Source organism: Heterocephalus glaber, unplaced genomic scaffold, assembly GCF_053883595.1.
Source record: "Heterocephalus glaber isolate CG9 unplaced genomic scaffold, H.glaber_assembly_v1.0 deba00001606, whole genome shotgun sequence".
NCBI lineage: Eukaryota > Metazoa > Chordata > Mammalia > Rodentia > Bathyergidae > Heterocephalus > Heterocephalus glaber.
Window position 1 is genome coordinate 629,149 of NW_028258377.1, and position 16,779 is coordinate 645,927.

The 16,779-nt window shown below is 38.0% G+C and overlaps 1 pseudogene; it reads left to right on the forward strand.

The window, feature by feature from the left end:
- Window positions 1-954: 954 nt before the first annotated feature.
- LOC101712300 (ubiquitin carboxyl-terminal hydrolase isozyme L5 pseudogene) lies at window positions 955-1,955 on the forward strand (annotated as a pseudogene).
- Window positions 1,956-16,779: the final 14,824 nt, after the last annotated feature.

A 16,779-nucleotide genomic window follows, 5' to 3' on the forward strand; every position in this document is an offset into this window, starting at 1 on the left:
TCTGCTTTTTGGCCTTAGACATCTGCACTTCCCCAGGCCTGGGAAATTCTTTTATGTTCTGGAATATCTTAGGATGGCTTACAAATTCAGTGGAGACTGTTGATGGGAGTGTAGACTGACGCAACCACTGTGGAAATCAGTGTGGAGATTTCTCAAAAAATTAAAACTAGAGGTTTCATTTGACCCAGTTATACTTTATCTTGGTATCTTCTCTGCAAAATTAAAAGCATCATACCACAGTGTTATATTCATATTACTGTTTATAGCAGCACATTGTTTAATAGCTAAATCTTGAAAACAGCCCAAATGCCCATCAACTGATGAGTGGATAAAGATGTGGGTTTTCTTATACAATGAAGTACTATTCTGCCATAAAGAAGAATGAGCTTCAGACATTTACAGCTAAATAGATGAATCTTGAGACCAAGTGAAGTAAATCAGACACACATGTTTAAATATCACATTGTTTCTCTGTTGTGAGAAACTGAAAGTGGAAATAAGGACTGAAGTGTATAATGAGTGTGGGGAAATGGGAAGAGAATGTTCAAATGAGAAGGGGAACAAAGGAGGAGGGAGGGAGAAAGGAAAGAAAAGATAAGAAACACGTGAAAATAGAAAGAAAAAATGGAAACAAAGCTTTTATGCAGAGGGAGTAGAGGGGGCTTGGAAGAGAATGGGATTAAATAAATAAATAAATACATAAATACATAAACTCATGTTTGAAGTATTCCTGTATTTTGCCCTGATATCAGAGTGGTGTCCTCCAGTGTAATACGATCAGTCCTTCCTTTCTGGTCTTGTCACCATCAATACAGTTTATCACTTCTAACTTGGGCATTTATTTCATTTCTAAATTATTGTCCTTGTCTCCTGACTTTTCTATGTCTACTCCTAACAGTCTTTATTAAATCCTAGCTCTTTCTTTGTTTGATGTGCGAGAGTGGAGCGTGGCCGTGTGTGTCCCGGGCCATGACAGGCAATGCCGGGGAAAGGTGCCTCATGGAAAGCGATCCCGGGGTCTTCACCGAGCTCATTAGAGGATTCGGTTGCCAAGGTGCCCAAGTAGAAGAAATATGGAGTTTAGAGTCTGAGAATTTCGAAAAATTAAAGCCAGTTCATGGATTAATTTTTCTTTTCAAGTGGCAACCAGGAGAGGAACCAGCAGGCTCTGTGGTTCAGGACTCCAGACTTGACACAATATTTTTTGCTAAGCAGGTAATTAATAATGCTTGTGGTCTTCAAGCCATTATCAATGTGCTGTTGAACTGTACCCATCAAGATGTCCATTTAGGAGAGATATTGTCAGAGTTTAAAGAATTTTCACAAAGTTTTGATGTAGCTATGAAAGGTTTGGCATTGAGCAATTCAGATGTGACTCGACAAGTGCACAACAGTTTTGCCAGACAATAAATGTTTGAATTTGTTGCAAAGACAGCAGCCAAAGAAGAAGATGCTTTTCACTTTGCCAGCTATGTTCCTGTTAATGGAAGGCTATATGAATTGGATGGATTAAGAGAAGGACCGATTGATTTAGGTGCATGCAATCAAGTTGACTGGATTAGTGCAGTAAGGCCAGTCATAGAAAAAAGGATACAAAAGTACAGTGAAGGTGAAATTCGATTTAACTTAATGGGCATTGTGTCTGACAGAAAAATGATATATGAACAGAAGATAGCAGAGTTACAAAGACAACTTGCAGAGGAACCTATGGATGCAGATCAGGGTAATAATATGTTAAGTGCTATTCAATCAGAAGTTTCCAAAAACCAGATGCTTTTATTGATGAAGTACAAAAATTGAAAAGATACAAGATTGAAAATATCAGAAGGAATTACAATTATCTGCCATTCATTATGGAATTGTTAAAGGCTTTAGCAGAACACCAGCCATTAATACCACTTGTAGAAAAGGTAAAAGAAAAACAGAATGCAAAAAAAGCTCTGGAAACTAAATGAAGAGGATACTTTGGGATAAGTACACAGCTCTGCATCTAAATTTATTCTCCTGGAAACCATTAAGTCCAAGGAACTTTGAGCAATGTCCTAAATGACTCAGTGCGCATTTGGCAAAAGTACCAGTCTGTCTTGTCTGTAATGCATGGATCCATAAAAATTTTTCCCACCTGCATCATGTGCATGTAGTGCATATTAAATAAAAGTGATACTAAGAGTGCTGGCCTAAATTCTATTATTTCATATTGGAGCTGAGGACTCTTGTTGGTACTCTGAATATGTAACTGCAGTCAAGAACCTTAGAAATGCACAAATGATATTCTCTACCTGTTACTGCTCTAATTGATGTTTTGCTATTTTTTAGCTTCCAATTTTTAAATATCAGCTCTAAATTAAGTCGGATCTTCTGTTTCTTATCATTAATGGAAAATCAATATTTCTGTCTTTGATATGTTCTGAGACTCTTAAAACTGAATTTTATCTTTTACCAGTTATTTGATTTTCATGCTGATCATTTGAAAAGAATGAAAGTACAGTTTCTAGTGTTTTTCACTGATGCCAATAGAAAAGGTAATAAATACTCCAATTTTATTTTACCAAACTTTCTGAAAGTGTTTGGAGTTAATTGTATAATTATCTAGAGAAGTCTGGATATTATTCTTCAAAACAGAATTTCAGGTTAAGAACAAATTGTAAACCTTAAAGAATTTTGGTGTTTCTCTGCATTTGGCAACCTTTATTCATGCTGTTAAGTTGTATCTTTATTGAAAGTTATAGGTTTGACAGTTCGGGTTGTCTACTTTAAAAAAACATGGCTGTGGTAGTAGAGAAACTTCTATGCTAATTTGAACAAAATTAGTAGTGCCTACAGTTTCTAAGAGTCATGTACAATTTGTTCATAATGAATTATTATTTTTTCTCTCTTTTGAGAGTTGCTTGGGTTTTTATTTTATAAATTAATATTGTATTATATTCTTGTTCTTAAGCTTCTTTTTCAAGTTGAATTTCAAAGGAAATTTTATAAAACTTTTTATAAAGGAAATAGTCTACTTTTTTCTTTACCAAGCATGTTTTTAAAGTTGATATGTGGCTTTTAAAATATCTTATTATTTATTGTAAAATAAATTTAACATAATTTATTTATTTATTTTCTTTTAAATTCTTTTATTGGTACATTTTAGGTATACAATACATTTACATTTCTCATTCGGAACTTGTACCTTTACATGATGTATCTTGGTTCTTATTTTTTCCTCATTCCCTGCCCTCCCTTCACCACTCCACCCCTCCCTATTTGCAAAGACTTTGTTTCCATTTTTCCATTTCTCATAATTTTTCCTTTCCTCTACACCTCCCACTTCCCCTACCCCTTTGGACCTTTTCTTCCTATTTCACATTATCAATTATTCATTTTAATCATTGTACATTTAGGTATACAATATAATGACATTCATCATTGGAAATTTGCACCTTTACACAATCTCTCTTAGTTTTCATTTTTCGCCTTTCCCCTGCCCTCCCTTCAACCCCTCCATTCCTCCCTATTTACAAAGATTGTTTCCATTTTCTCATATTAATTCCATTCCCTTCTTCCCTTTCCCCTACCCCTCCTACTTCCCCTTCGCCTTTGCCCCTTTTCTTCCTATTTCACATTATCTATTATACCTTTGAGTCCTTATTTACACTTTCAGTTTCTCACACCATAGAAACTATTTGGTATTTATACACGTGTGTCCTATTTATTTCACTTAAGAGTATCCCCTCAATGTGCATCCATTTAGCTATAAATATCTCTAATTTCTCATTTTTTTGCACTTTATTAAATTCTTTTATTGGTACATTGTAGGTATACAACACAATTACATTTCTCATTGGGAATTGTACCTTTACATAATGCATCTTGGTTCTTATTTTTTCTCCATTCCTAGCACTCCCTTCACCCCACCCACCCTTCCCTATTTACAAAGACGTTATTTCAATTTTTTCCATTTCTCATCATTTTTTCTTTCCCTTCTTTCCTTTCCCCTGACCCTCCAACTACCCCTACCCCTCTGGACCTTTTCTTCCTATTTTGCATTGTCGATTATTCATTCTAATCATTGGTACATTTTAGGTATACAATATAATGACATTCATCATTGGAAATTTGCACTGTTACATAGTCTCTCTTGGTTCTTATTTTTCACCCTTGTCTAGCCCTCCCTTCAACCCCTCCAATCCTCCCTATTTACATAGATTTTGTTCCTATTTTTCCATTTTCTCATATTAATCCCATTCCCTTCTATCCTTTCCCCTATCCCTCCCACTTCCTTCTCCTTTGCCCCTTTTCTTCCTATTTCACAATACCTATTATACATTTAGTCCTTATTTACACTTTCAGTTTCTCACTCCAGAGAAACTATTCGGTATTTATACATGTGTGTCCTATTTATTTCACTTAAGAGTATCACCTCAATGTGCATCCACTTAGCTATAAATGTCTCTAATTTCTCATTTTTTATGGCTGAGTAGTACTGAATTTTATAAAGAACACATATTTTCTTTATCCAGTCTCCAGTTGATGGGCATTTGGGCTGTTTCCAAGTTTTAGTTATCAGAAACTGCTGCTATGAACCTGGGTGCACATATATCACTGTGGTATGAATCTTTTAATTCTTTGGAGAAGATCCCCAGCAGTGGAATAGCGGAGTCAAATGGGACTTCCAGTCCTAGTTCTTTGAGGTATCTCCATACTGATTTCCACAGTGCTTGCACCAGTCTACACTCCCACCAGGAGTGGAGCAGGGTTCCTCTTTCCCCACAGCCCTGTCAGCATTTGTTATTGGTTGATTTCATGATAGCAGCCATTCTTTCTGGAGTGAAGTGGAATCTCAGTGTTGTTTTCATTTGCATCTCTCGAATGACCAGTGATGTTGAACATTTTTTCATGTATTTATCTGCTATTTTTACTTCTTTGAGAAATGTCTGTTCATTTCAGGTGCCCATTTTCGGATTGGGTCTTTAAATTTGGGAGGTCGGATCTTTTTAAGTTCTTTATAGATTCGAGATAGTAGACCTTTGTCTGAGGAAGAGCAGGTGAAGATTTTTTCCCACATTGTGGGTTTTCTCTTCACACTGCTGGTGGTTTCTCTTGCTGTGCAGAAGCCTTTTAATAAGAAGAGATCCCACTCATTGATTATTTGTGCTAGTTCACGGGCAACTGAGGTTTTGTTCATAAAATCTTTTCCTACACCAATGTCTTCAAGGGTTCTACCTAACCTCTGTTCCAACTGGTTCAGAGTTTCTATTTTAATATTTAGATCTTTAATCCATTTTGATTTTAGTTTAGTGTGTGGTGAGAGATATAGGTCTAGTTTTAATCTTTGGCAAATTGAAGCCCAATTTTTCCAGCACCATTTATTAAAGAGGCTATCTTTCCTCCAGTGAGGGTGTTTGGCTCCTTTATTGAAAATGAGATGGCTGAGTGTATCTGGTGTTGTTTCTGCATCTTCTAATCTGTTCCACTGGTCCTCAGGTCTGTTTCTTTGCCAATACCATGCTGTTTTTATCACAGTAGCTTTGTAGTATAGTTGCAGGTTGGGGATTATGATACCCCCTGCCATGTCTCTGTTACCTAGAATTGCTTTTGCTATTCTGGGTCTCTTTTTGTTCCAAATGAATTTTTGGATTGTTTTCTCAAGGTCCATGAAGTATGCTGCTGGGATCTCAATAGGAATTGCATTAAATCTATATAGCAGTTTTGGAAATATGGCCATTTTCACTATATTAATCCTTCCTACCTAGAAGGAGGGGATGTCTGTCCATTTTCTGATATCATCTTCAATCTCTCTTTTCAGAGTGCCATAGTTTTCAGAGAAGAGGTCTTTGATTTCTTTTGTTAGGTTGATTCCTAGGTATTTCAGTTTTTTGGATGCTATTTTGAAAGGAATTATTTGTCCTATTTCTCTCTCAGTGTGTCTGTCATTTGTGTAGAGGAAAGTTATTGATTTTTGTGTGTTGACCTTGTAACCAGCTACACTACTGAGTTTGGTTATTAAGTCTAGAAGGCTTTTGGTCTGGTTCTTGGGGTCTTCTATATAGAGTGTCATGTCATCTGCAAATAATGACAATTTGACTTCTTCATTTCCTATCTTTATTCCTTTTATTTCTTTCTCTTGTCTAATTGCCGTGGCTAATGTTTCCAGAACTATATTGAACAAGAATGGTGATAGTGGACATCCTTGTCTTGTTCCTGATTTTAGTGTGAAGGATTTCAGGTTTTGACCACTTAGTATGATATTGGCTGTTGGTTTTTCATAGATGGCTTCTATCAGTTTGAGGTAGAGACCATCTATTCCAATTTTTGTAGGGTTTTGGTCATAAATGCATGTTGGATTTTGTCAAATGCTTTTTCTGCGCCTATGGAGATAATCGTATGGTTTTTGTCCTTGGCTCTATTGATATAATGTATTACATTGATTGATTTGCGTGTGTCGAACCATTCCTGCATCCCTGGGATGAATCCCACTTGGTCAGGGTGTGTGATCTTCTTGATGATCTTCTACTTTCTATTTGCCAATATTTTATTAAGGATTATTTCATCTATGTTCATTAGTGAGATTGGCCTATAGTTCTCTTTTTCAGTTGGGTCTTTCTCTGCTTTGGGGATCAAGGTGATGCTTGCTTCCAGGAATGAATTTGGGAGTATTGCTTCCCTTTCAATTTCATTGAAGAGTTTAAACAGTAGTGGCAGCAGTTCCTCTCTAAATGTCTTGTAGAATTCAGCAGTGAAGCCATCAGGGCCCGGGCTTTTCTTTGTTGATAAGTTTTGAGTTACATTTTCAATTTCATTGGTTGATATTGGGTTGTTTAGAATTTTTAGGTCTTCTTCGTTCAGCTTTAGTAATTCATATGTATCTAGGAATCTGTCCATTTCTTCTGTGTTGTCCATCTTATTGGCGTGTAGGTTCTGGAAGTAGGTATTGATGATCCTCTGGATTTCTGCTTGGTCCACTGTAATTTCACCCTTTTCATTCCTAATTGCATGGATTTGGGCCCTTTCTTTCCTTTTTCTGATAAAATTGGCTAAGGGTTTGTCATTTTTTTTTGTTCTTTCAAAGAACCAACTCTTGGCTTCATTAATTTTTTGTATCATTCTCTTAGTTTCCATTGCATTGATTTCTGGTCTGCTCTTTATAATTTCCTCCCTTGTATGAGCTTTGGGTTTGTCCTGCTCTTCCTTTTCTACAAGCTTGAGGTTCAGCATTAGGTTGTTTAATTGGGCTTGCTGTGTTTTCCTCATACGTGCATTCACTGCTCTGAATTTCCCTGTAAGACTGCTTTCATTGTGTCCCATAAATTCCAATATGTTGTATTGTCATTGTTATTTAATTGAAGGAACTGTCTGATTTCTTCTTTAATTTCCTCTATGACCCATTGGTTATTCAGAAATGTGTTGTTCAATTTCCATGTGTTTATGAAATTTTTCCAGTTTCTTTTGCTATGGATCTCCAATTTCATTACACTATGGGCTGATAATGTACAGGGGATAACTTCAATTCCTTTACATTTACTTAAACTTAACATAATTTATTTTGTTATGTAGTATGTGTGTACCCATTTTCCAGCTTTAACGTGACATTTTTAGGATTTTCAGCTTAATAATTGTGGTATTATTAAATAACTTAGAACCAATGGGAGGGAACCTGGGAGGAAATTGAGAAGAAAAATTAATGAAATATTTTTCATATATAATTTCAGTTAAAGGTAATAAGGAAGAATATGTAGTTTCTCAGTTATTTGTGGGTTAACATATTTTGCTCTTGATACAATAGTAATAATGGAGTGTTATAGAGCTGTCATACAATTTCCAAAAATTATCTTAGGCTAATTTTGATTTTATTCATTTACTTCTTTTGATTTCTATATTTTATTGATGTTTAAATTCTGTAAAGAAATACAAGGATTATTGTAGAAAGTAGTATTTAATAATCAAATAAATCAGTGGAATAGAAGAGAGGACCTAATACCAGATTTATATTTTTCTGATCATTTGATTTTTAACAAAGGTGACAAAGCAATCCAATAGAGAAGGAGAATCTTTTCAACAAATGGAGACAGAATAAAGTAGCTGAATATCCATATTGGAAAAAATGAACTATGACCTGACTACCTCACCAAAATGAATTTGAGTTGGATCATAGAGCTAAATGTAATAGCTAAAATATATAAACCTTTTTTTAATAGAAAACATAGGTGAACATCTTTGTAATATGTGAGCAGCCAAAGGTTTCCTAGGTCACAGAAAGCAGTACCCCTCTAAAAGATCCAGAATTCAAGTACATCAAAATTAAAAATTCATCATGGAAAGGTACTATTAATAAGAGTAACTAGTATTAAATGACATTTATAAAGTAGCTTTATAAAACTAGGTTAATAGATGTAAGGATTTTTTCTTGTCTAATTCTGATAAAGTTCCTTGATAAGGATTTCTATAGTTTAAGAATGATTTATTTTGTCTGCTTCTTTAATCATTACAAATGCATTGTAACACTTCATGGTTATTTCTGCTTGTGAATAAAGAAGTATGACTTGTCAAAAAAAAAAAAAAGAATGTAAAGCATTGTAAGCACCAACTGTATTCTTGGAGGGTAGCCCTCTGAGTTAAAGCTGCTCTGCCAACACTAGGTCCTAGGTTAAGGTTCCCAGGGCCAATCCGTTCCACTCAGAAACATATAAATGAAAGCACTGTTTTAGGGGAGATATCCATGCAGGAGAATGTAGAAGTGCTTGTCTGAGTTATTGAAAAGCCTTCTGAGAGCTTGGTTCTCAACTTAAAATATGAGTGTTAGGCTTTTGAGTTTCTTTGACTAACTTAGGTCTTGCTATCTCTCTATAACCTGGTATACAGAGGCAACCAAAGCCAGTGGTGCCTCAGAATCTCCTAAGTTTTTTTCAGGTCCCTGGGAGAGGAAAGGAAGAAATTGGTTTAATGTTTAAACTTCTGGTTGCCTTGGAGAGGACTAAACCAGGGTATTTTGCAGAGAGTCTACAGAGTTGTGCCTCAGATTGAGAAACTTTGTGTACCTTCTCACTAAAATTTCAGTAGAGCTTGGGTGTCTTGGCTTGAGAGTTCCTCATAAGGGGCGAATAAGAAGATTTCATCCACACATTGTAGAACTTTAGTCTGGGGGTAAAGTAGTGGGACAAAATGAGAGAGGGCTTTCCCAAATAAGTGAGGACTGTCTCTAAACTCCTGGAACAGTAACATTAACTGAGTAGCTCGATCAGAGGTATCTTCAAATGAGAGAAGAAATTGTGAAACAAGGTAGATGGGAATAAAGAAAAAGGCATCTTTTAAATCTAAAACTGTAAACCATCCTGCACTTCAGAAATCTGGAATACAAGAGAGTATGGGTTGGAAACTACAGGGTGGAAACAACATTATTGCCTAATTTACTAGTCAGAGATCAAACTAATCTCTCCTCTCGAGTTTTTGAATGCTCAAACATAGGAAAGTTACAAGGTCTGAGGAGGTCTTCAGCCTTTAAATTGTTGATTACAGGCAGTAATAACTTTTTAGCCTCCAGCCTCAGCACATATTGTTTTTCATGAGAAAAAGAGGTCAGACTTTTTAAATGAATGAGTATGGGCATTGCCTCTACTGCCTGCCCTATTCTCCTCTGAACCAGGCAGACTTCTGGGTTAACCTCTGTCTCTATTAAGGGAAAACTGCATTGATTTTGATTGCATAAAAATGATACAATGATAAGATATCATTATAACAGGGAGGCTGGGCTTTCTGGGATATTTAGAGAGGCATAAGAGAATTAAAAAATCATCCCAACTACAGCAAAAGGGCTGTAAGAAATATCTAGCTACAGATTTTCTAATTATGCTTCTGGTGATTGTACTGACTGAGGAGGACAGGGTAGGATTGGAGATGAAAATGGAATTAGCAGCTCTTTGCTCAATAGTTAGTCACCCATGGCTCCTACACAATGATGACAATCTATTTATGGGAGCTCATGAAGGTTGCCCCAAGTACCCTCTGTCTTCTTTTTGGATCAACTGAAAAGCTGAGTTGAGCCTAGATATCTTCACCTCTGGGGCAATCCCATTTCCTGTGGTTCCCTTTGCAGATCAGGGAGGGGTAGGCAGCTCTTTGCCCTTCTCTTATGGTGATCCTTATCCCAGTTCCTACATAACTGTTCCAGGCTTTCTGCAGCCACAGCAAGTGCATGAATCACTTTAGAGCCCTGTGAATTCCATTACCCCCATCACCCTTGTACCTGAGGGCATCCACTAGTGCAGCTGCCTTTTTCTAATCTTGCATTACCTTCTCTTTGGCCTCTTCTTGGTCTCAGTTATAAGACCTCTATAGTTAGTTTGACTAAGGAGTCTAAATAGTTATCAGGCCCAAATGCCTTCTTTTGCAATTTTCTCCCTATGTCTGAGGCAGACTGAGTTAGAAATTTATCCTTAAGGATTGATTACCTACACCTCTATGAAAACTGGGTATAGAAGGGTAAACTTAGTTAATGCCTCCTGGAGTCATTGTAAAAAGAAGAAGGAATTCCTTTCACCACCCTGGTCAGTGGTTGATAACTTGGAATAATTAAGAGGCTTAGAATAAATCCTTCATAATCCTTTCAGGATACAGGCTTGGAAATGTGCCTTCTCGTTAGTATCAATCATCAGGGTCTTGGTTGGGCTCCTCTTGGCCTGCCTCCTTGTGAGAAAGAGTCTTTCCTTTGGCTGTAGTTCCTCAGGCCTCCTATAGTAAATCATGTCTGACTCATCTCTGAAACCCTGTGGTGCATGTTTGAATACAAAGGAGCATAATATCCTTCAAGCTAAACTTTGAAATGTCTCCACAGACGTATAAGGACCATTAGAGAACCTTCCTGAGTCCTGTTATATCTGCCTTAAGGCTGTCAAGGAAAAGGGCACAGGGATTTGGAAGACACCAAATTCCCCCGTGTCTACCTCCTAAAGAGAGTATAGTCCCCTTTGTGGAGCTTCTTTTTGGTCTGGGCAGTAGCTTGGATGTTGTGGGTGGACTAGAAAGTTTAGAAGGAACAGCTTGAGTCCCAGCAGGCCTTTGTGGATCCACTAGTGACCTGGGGTCCAGCCTGAGCTGTTGGAGCAGTTTGGGGTCATCTCTTAAAGCAAAAAATGCCTAGAACTTCTGACCATTTTCTCTCTTTCTTACAAAACTACTCTAATTGAAAGATAATTTCATAATTCATTCTTCCCTGAACAACCATTTCTGATTTCCCAGGTAATAGCCAAGCCAAAGTTTCGTGCATAAAAATATTAGGTGAACTTTAAATTCTGGTGGTCAAATTGATCTAGGAGAAATATTATTCCCAAGTTGTTATATGTCAGATACTTGAATTCATGTCTTTTGAAATGGAAGAATGAATTCTAGGGAATGACAGAGGTAAAGAATAGGAAAGATTTAATGAGAGATAGCTCCTGAGAGATGGGAGGGGACTCGAAAGCCGGCACTGAGGTCATTTCTCTAGGAATGTTTTATAGACCAAAATCACTAGGTGAGTACAAAATCATGAAGTGAGTACCACATGGGTCAAACTATGGTCAACCGATAAGATTACAAGTGCAGTCACTTAGCTAACATTGATTCAATAGGAAAGCAGGTCAAGTAGCAAGGCTAGGTGGAAACAACAAAGACATTTTTGGGAGGGGATGGGTCTGGGTGCTGGTCACTCACCTGGGTGACTGATGTCTATCTGGACTTTACTGGGCCATGTGGTACCAATTATAGTGTAATCTCAAGTTATTGTTTATACCGTAGGGAGGCACGCAGGCCTGGCCACTGCATCTTTATCTTGAGGCCTGACCTTCTTCAAGTGCTCCTCCAGCCACAATTCTGATGTCTTTATTTTCTGCTGATGTCCTTGAGAGCTCAGCCCCTCTCTGACTGCATATTAATTTCTATCTAGCTTAGCTGCCTATAATAAAATGAGTTTCTGTGTGTTAGTATACAGGCCAAAGATGTGCAGGAAGCCAGAGTTTGTATTTCCCACTCTGAAAAACAAGCAGTGGTTGGCATCCCTTTCACCTATCTGTTTCAGCCAGTAGCCTGGGGCCTAGCTCTGCTCTGGTCCTTCCAGGAGCTGCTTGAGAAAGTGGCCAGGGCCAGGATGTCTGCTCTTACCAGCCCTACACAAGCCCCCCTTCCTAACACTTCCTTGGATCCTACTAATGCTGATGGAAATTCTAGCCTTCCATTAACATTTTTCGCCTGGTGACATGCTATAGAGAGAGAAATCATGACAAGAGAGGCATTTCTAGCTTAATATCTATTCTGCCCAAAGCTGGCATTAATTGTCACAGACCTCTAAAAACTGCTCTCATTCTACTAAGAATTCAGCATTACTGAAGGAGGAGGACTAAAAAGTAGGGATATTCCCTAGTTTGTATCCCTAAGGGCAGAAAGACAAACTTTTTCAGGGTGGCTCTCTACTTTTTGGTAAAACATGCTGCTAAAAACAAAAAAGGAAAAAATAAAGACCAGCTGGAGAAAGGTGGAGTTATTAGTTCTTATTAGTGAAAGTTTATCCTCATGGTTCCCTTGAGTTAATGGAGTAATTTGTCCAAGCACAGTAATTCCCCTCAGTCTCAAAAGACTGAGACAGAGAGCATGAAGAGCTCTCACCATTGAAAGATCAAACCAGAGCTCTCAGACAATAGGTTTGACATTCCCTTCCAAAAGCATGGAAGGGAGATCAGGCCAGACTGCCCTGGTGAAACCTGTCCTTCCAGATTTTAGAACAGTGGCCACACTAGTCACTTAAGTGACTGAGGAAGTGCTTCATTTTTATATGAGGGATGTTGTTCCCCAAATCTTTCCTATCACCATAGAAATAACAGAAGAGACATAAATCTATAAGGCTGTTCAGTAAAAAATACAGAAAGTGCACATCTCTGTCTCATAAATGAAAACATGGTTTGGCAAGAACATACTACAAAACAAAAAAGATAATTAAACTCTCATTTGGGACTTGCCTCCTATTAATCTCAGATCTTGGTAAGACCTAATTATGGTTTATATCTAGGTGTCCCCCCAAGCCTCATGGGCCCATAGGTGGGACTTCTGGGAGGTGACCGGATTATGGGAGTGTGATTCTTATTAGTGGGTTAGTCCACTGATGAGTTTGTAGGTAAATGTGATGTTGGGGGTGAAGCTTTGTTGCAGGAGCTGGTCATTGGGGCTGTAGCCTGGTAGGGTCCATTTCCCTCCCTCCTCCTGGATCACTCTGCTTTCTCCTGCCATGCCATGAACTCTTTCTCCTCTCCCATGCCTTGGATGCAGCCAACTGTGGACTGAAATCTCTATAAACTATGAGCCAAAACAAAACTTTCCTCCGTCCTTTAATTTACTGAGTACTCTTTCTCAGCAATGAGCAAATAACGAATACAGACTTCCAATGATGCTACTTTAACCCCTCTATTAATTAAGCTTGTGGTTCCATGAATGATGAAGAATGAACTCATGAAGCAAAGGAGGAAACTATGAGAGTTTATTGGAAATAATAAAAGAAAACTTGTAATGGAGGTCTATTACAAGGGAATTCAGAACAGAAAATCCAATCAAGGGTCTCTATCCTCATCTTATATGCATAAGCAGAGCATGGGAAGGGGCTGAAATTCAAAATACTTCAAAAAGAAACTGGTTTTCTTGCATTTCTGCAGGTCCAGAGGTAGAAAGGGGCTGTTAAAACCTAACTTACCATAGCTTGGGTAAGAGTTTTCCTCCTATAGGAAGGAGTCCATATCTCTTGGTTCTCATCCCAACATTTTATCTTTTGTTCTTATGTGTACCTTTGGCTCTCTAAGCTTGGCTCAGCTGCTTTAGTCAGCTCTTAACCTGGGTGGGGTATTTTATTTTTTTCTTACATTTCTAACCTTAATTGGCTGCTTGCTTAACTCTTCCATCCCACCCTATTTTAGGCTTTTCTGACTGCCTACTTAACAATAAGTAAACTAAGCTACTATAATGTGACTTGGCTTTGGTTATATTTTGATGTTTATATGTCTCTTCAACTTAACTTACTTGACATAATAGGATCAGTCCTTGTCTCAGTGTTGCAAGGAGAGAACCACTACCAGCTATTTCGGCATCTATATAACCAACCATATATTAATCAATAAATTAAAGCTTGTTTTAATAACTTTACCCTTTTTTATAACACAGAAATTTTCTCATATGCTACTGATAAAAAGTAGACTGGTAGGTAGAGAAAAGGGAAGAAACAAAGGAAAAGGTAAAGGAAGAAAATAGAGGGAAAGAGTAGGAAAATGAATGAAAGAAGGAAAAGAGATATGACATTGTTGTTTTTGTTTTTTATATCTGGAATTGAGGGCAAGAGAAAGCAGTTTGAGGAGGCCAAAGACGAAGAAGAGGGAGGAAAATATAACTAGAGATTGAGGGAAGCTGTAAAAGAGTCAACACTAAATAATATGCGGATAGAAAGTTTGAGTTTGAATCCTCTGTACACAACTTTTGGTGAGAGTTAACCTGACACAAACATGAAAAATACTATCTAAACTAAAGCACTAATTAATTCTTGTTCTCCATTTCATATATACAACTACCTCCCATATATACACCAGATGAATGGAGAATAAGAAAAGAGAGAAGAGAGAAAAAAAACTCATATGTACAAAATTAAAGAATCCTCTCAGTCTTACTTATAGTGTAGTCAGAATTTGATGAATGTGCTCTTCCCTCTATGTTCATAATGGAGAAACTTGGACTCATTGCAGTCATTGGGCACTGAGCTTCATTCCTCTGTGTTCATGTCCAGGAGTTTGGATGTGTCTATTGGTAACTCAGCTGGTTACCTTGCTATGATTTGTTTTCTTTCACTAGATCAAGGGTGTAAGCAGTGAGTGAAGGGATTGGGAAGTTTGGATGGACTGATGAGCCTGCTTCTCATTCCCTCTGTAGGCAGAGCTCTTCTAGATTCTAGCTGTGCTCCTGTAGGCTTGGTCATCCAGAGATTTTTACTTCTGCATTTTGACCAGATACTCTCAGTTATGTCAGAAGCAGGGAGGGCACAGTGTAGCAGATCAAGTACCTGGTCTTCCACTGATTTCTGGAGGGGCCTCCTACATATCCACCCCAGTCCCTCTGTGGTCATCTCTGCAGCTGTTAAGGCTGTTCTTTACATACCCCTTCAGGTGAGCATTCCATACAACTCCTTCTGGCCATACTGCTGCTCTTTCACTTCTGCTCTCATCAGAATCTCTGTGCACACCTCAGAAAGAGTCCCTATCCAGTCCCAAAATTCAGTGGTGTTTAGGCAGCTCAGCTGCCTTGGGCTGGCCATGGTGCAGAGTGGGGCCCTGCACAGGCTCTGAGTTCTTCAGCATCCTCAGAGTGGGCAGCAGCAGAAGAGCTTTGGGCAGAGCCTGCTGGTATCTGAGGCCTCAGTGGAGGGTGCCTACCTCTTCACTGCTCCCATGCTCTTCTCCTCCCCGATCACACCATTCTCACCCACTGCCCACCCCTGCAACTCCCTGTCCGGCAGATCTCATGTCTGGCTATGGGTCCTCAACCAGAGCTGTGCCATTGCTCCTTTCTTTCCTGGGGGCCACCTGACCCTAACTCAGCCACTGCCTTCTGAATGATTCTCCAATTTTCAGCTTTTTTAGTGCCTTGACCTGCAAATATCTTGCTCATTGGGCTTCTTCAAGAGGGAAGGTAGTTAGAATGGGTGAATCCTGGATGATGGTTGCTAGGCAAGGCCTCACAGCATCTGCTGTACTTGGCTTCTTCCTTGCAGGTGGAGGAGTCAGATCTTTTTCCAAGATGGTATGTTCACCAGATCTGAGGTGTAAGCAGTGTTGAAGTCAAGGGGGGTGCAAATGTTTATATTCTCTAAATAACCATATTCTAGGATTCATTAGAAGGGCATCTCCTTCAAGTTGCCCTCCCATGTTTGGGTCTTTGTTTACCCACATTCCCAGGTATCTGTGGTGCACAGCCCCCAAGTGTCTTCTGAGCTTGGCTGGTCTCGTGAGCCATGGTTATCTCCTTACCCATAACTGCTCATAATATATGTCCATTTATTTTGTTTCTGTCACTTTTAATTCAAGTAGTTTTCATTTGAGAATACAACTTTAATTTCATCAAATCTTAGATGCTACTCACTGAAATAGATGCAAAACAGCATTAGAATGTTAATTTTAGTGATGAAGTATTTATTACTTAAAACCTAAATTACATTTCAAAAGTCTTTAATTGATTTTAAAAACTGGCATTAACAACATTGATTAAAGTCAGATTATGTTTGGATTTTCCCCTTTAATTCACTCAAAAATTTGATTCTTGATTTCAGATTGTCCTTTCCAAAGTTATTAGAATTTTCTATCTTTATCTTTGGAATAAAAACCCCAGTTCAGTTGGTAAATAGAACCTGGGCCTGATTCTGTCAACTCATGTTCTCATGGAAAACAGAATAAAGGAGATGACAAAATGTATGAATGTTTAGATTTCCTAAGTTTCAATATATGTTTCAATTAATGGCAGACTGATGATTAAATTAGCATATTATGATTTGTGCAGTGGACATTTTTACCTGATTGACTTCAAATACTGTTTCCAGAATTTCTTTTCTTTTGCTTCTTTGTTAATTTTATTCCAAGTGGCTAATCTTAAAGTGAGTTACACTAGTACATTTTGCCTCTGTTGCCAAGGTTTCCAGTTATCTGGGCCAATCAATTACAATTGGATCTTTTAGCTTTTAAATGCCTACCTAACTTTTCTTACTTTTCCAAACTGCCATTCCGGTGTTGGTATTAAATAGGCTATAAT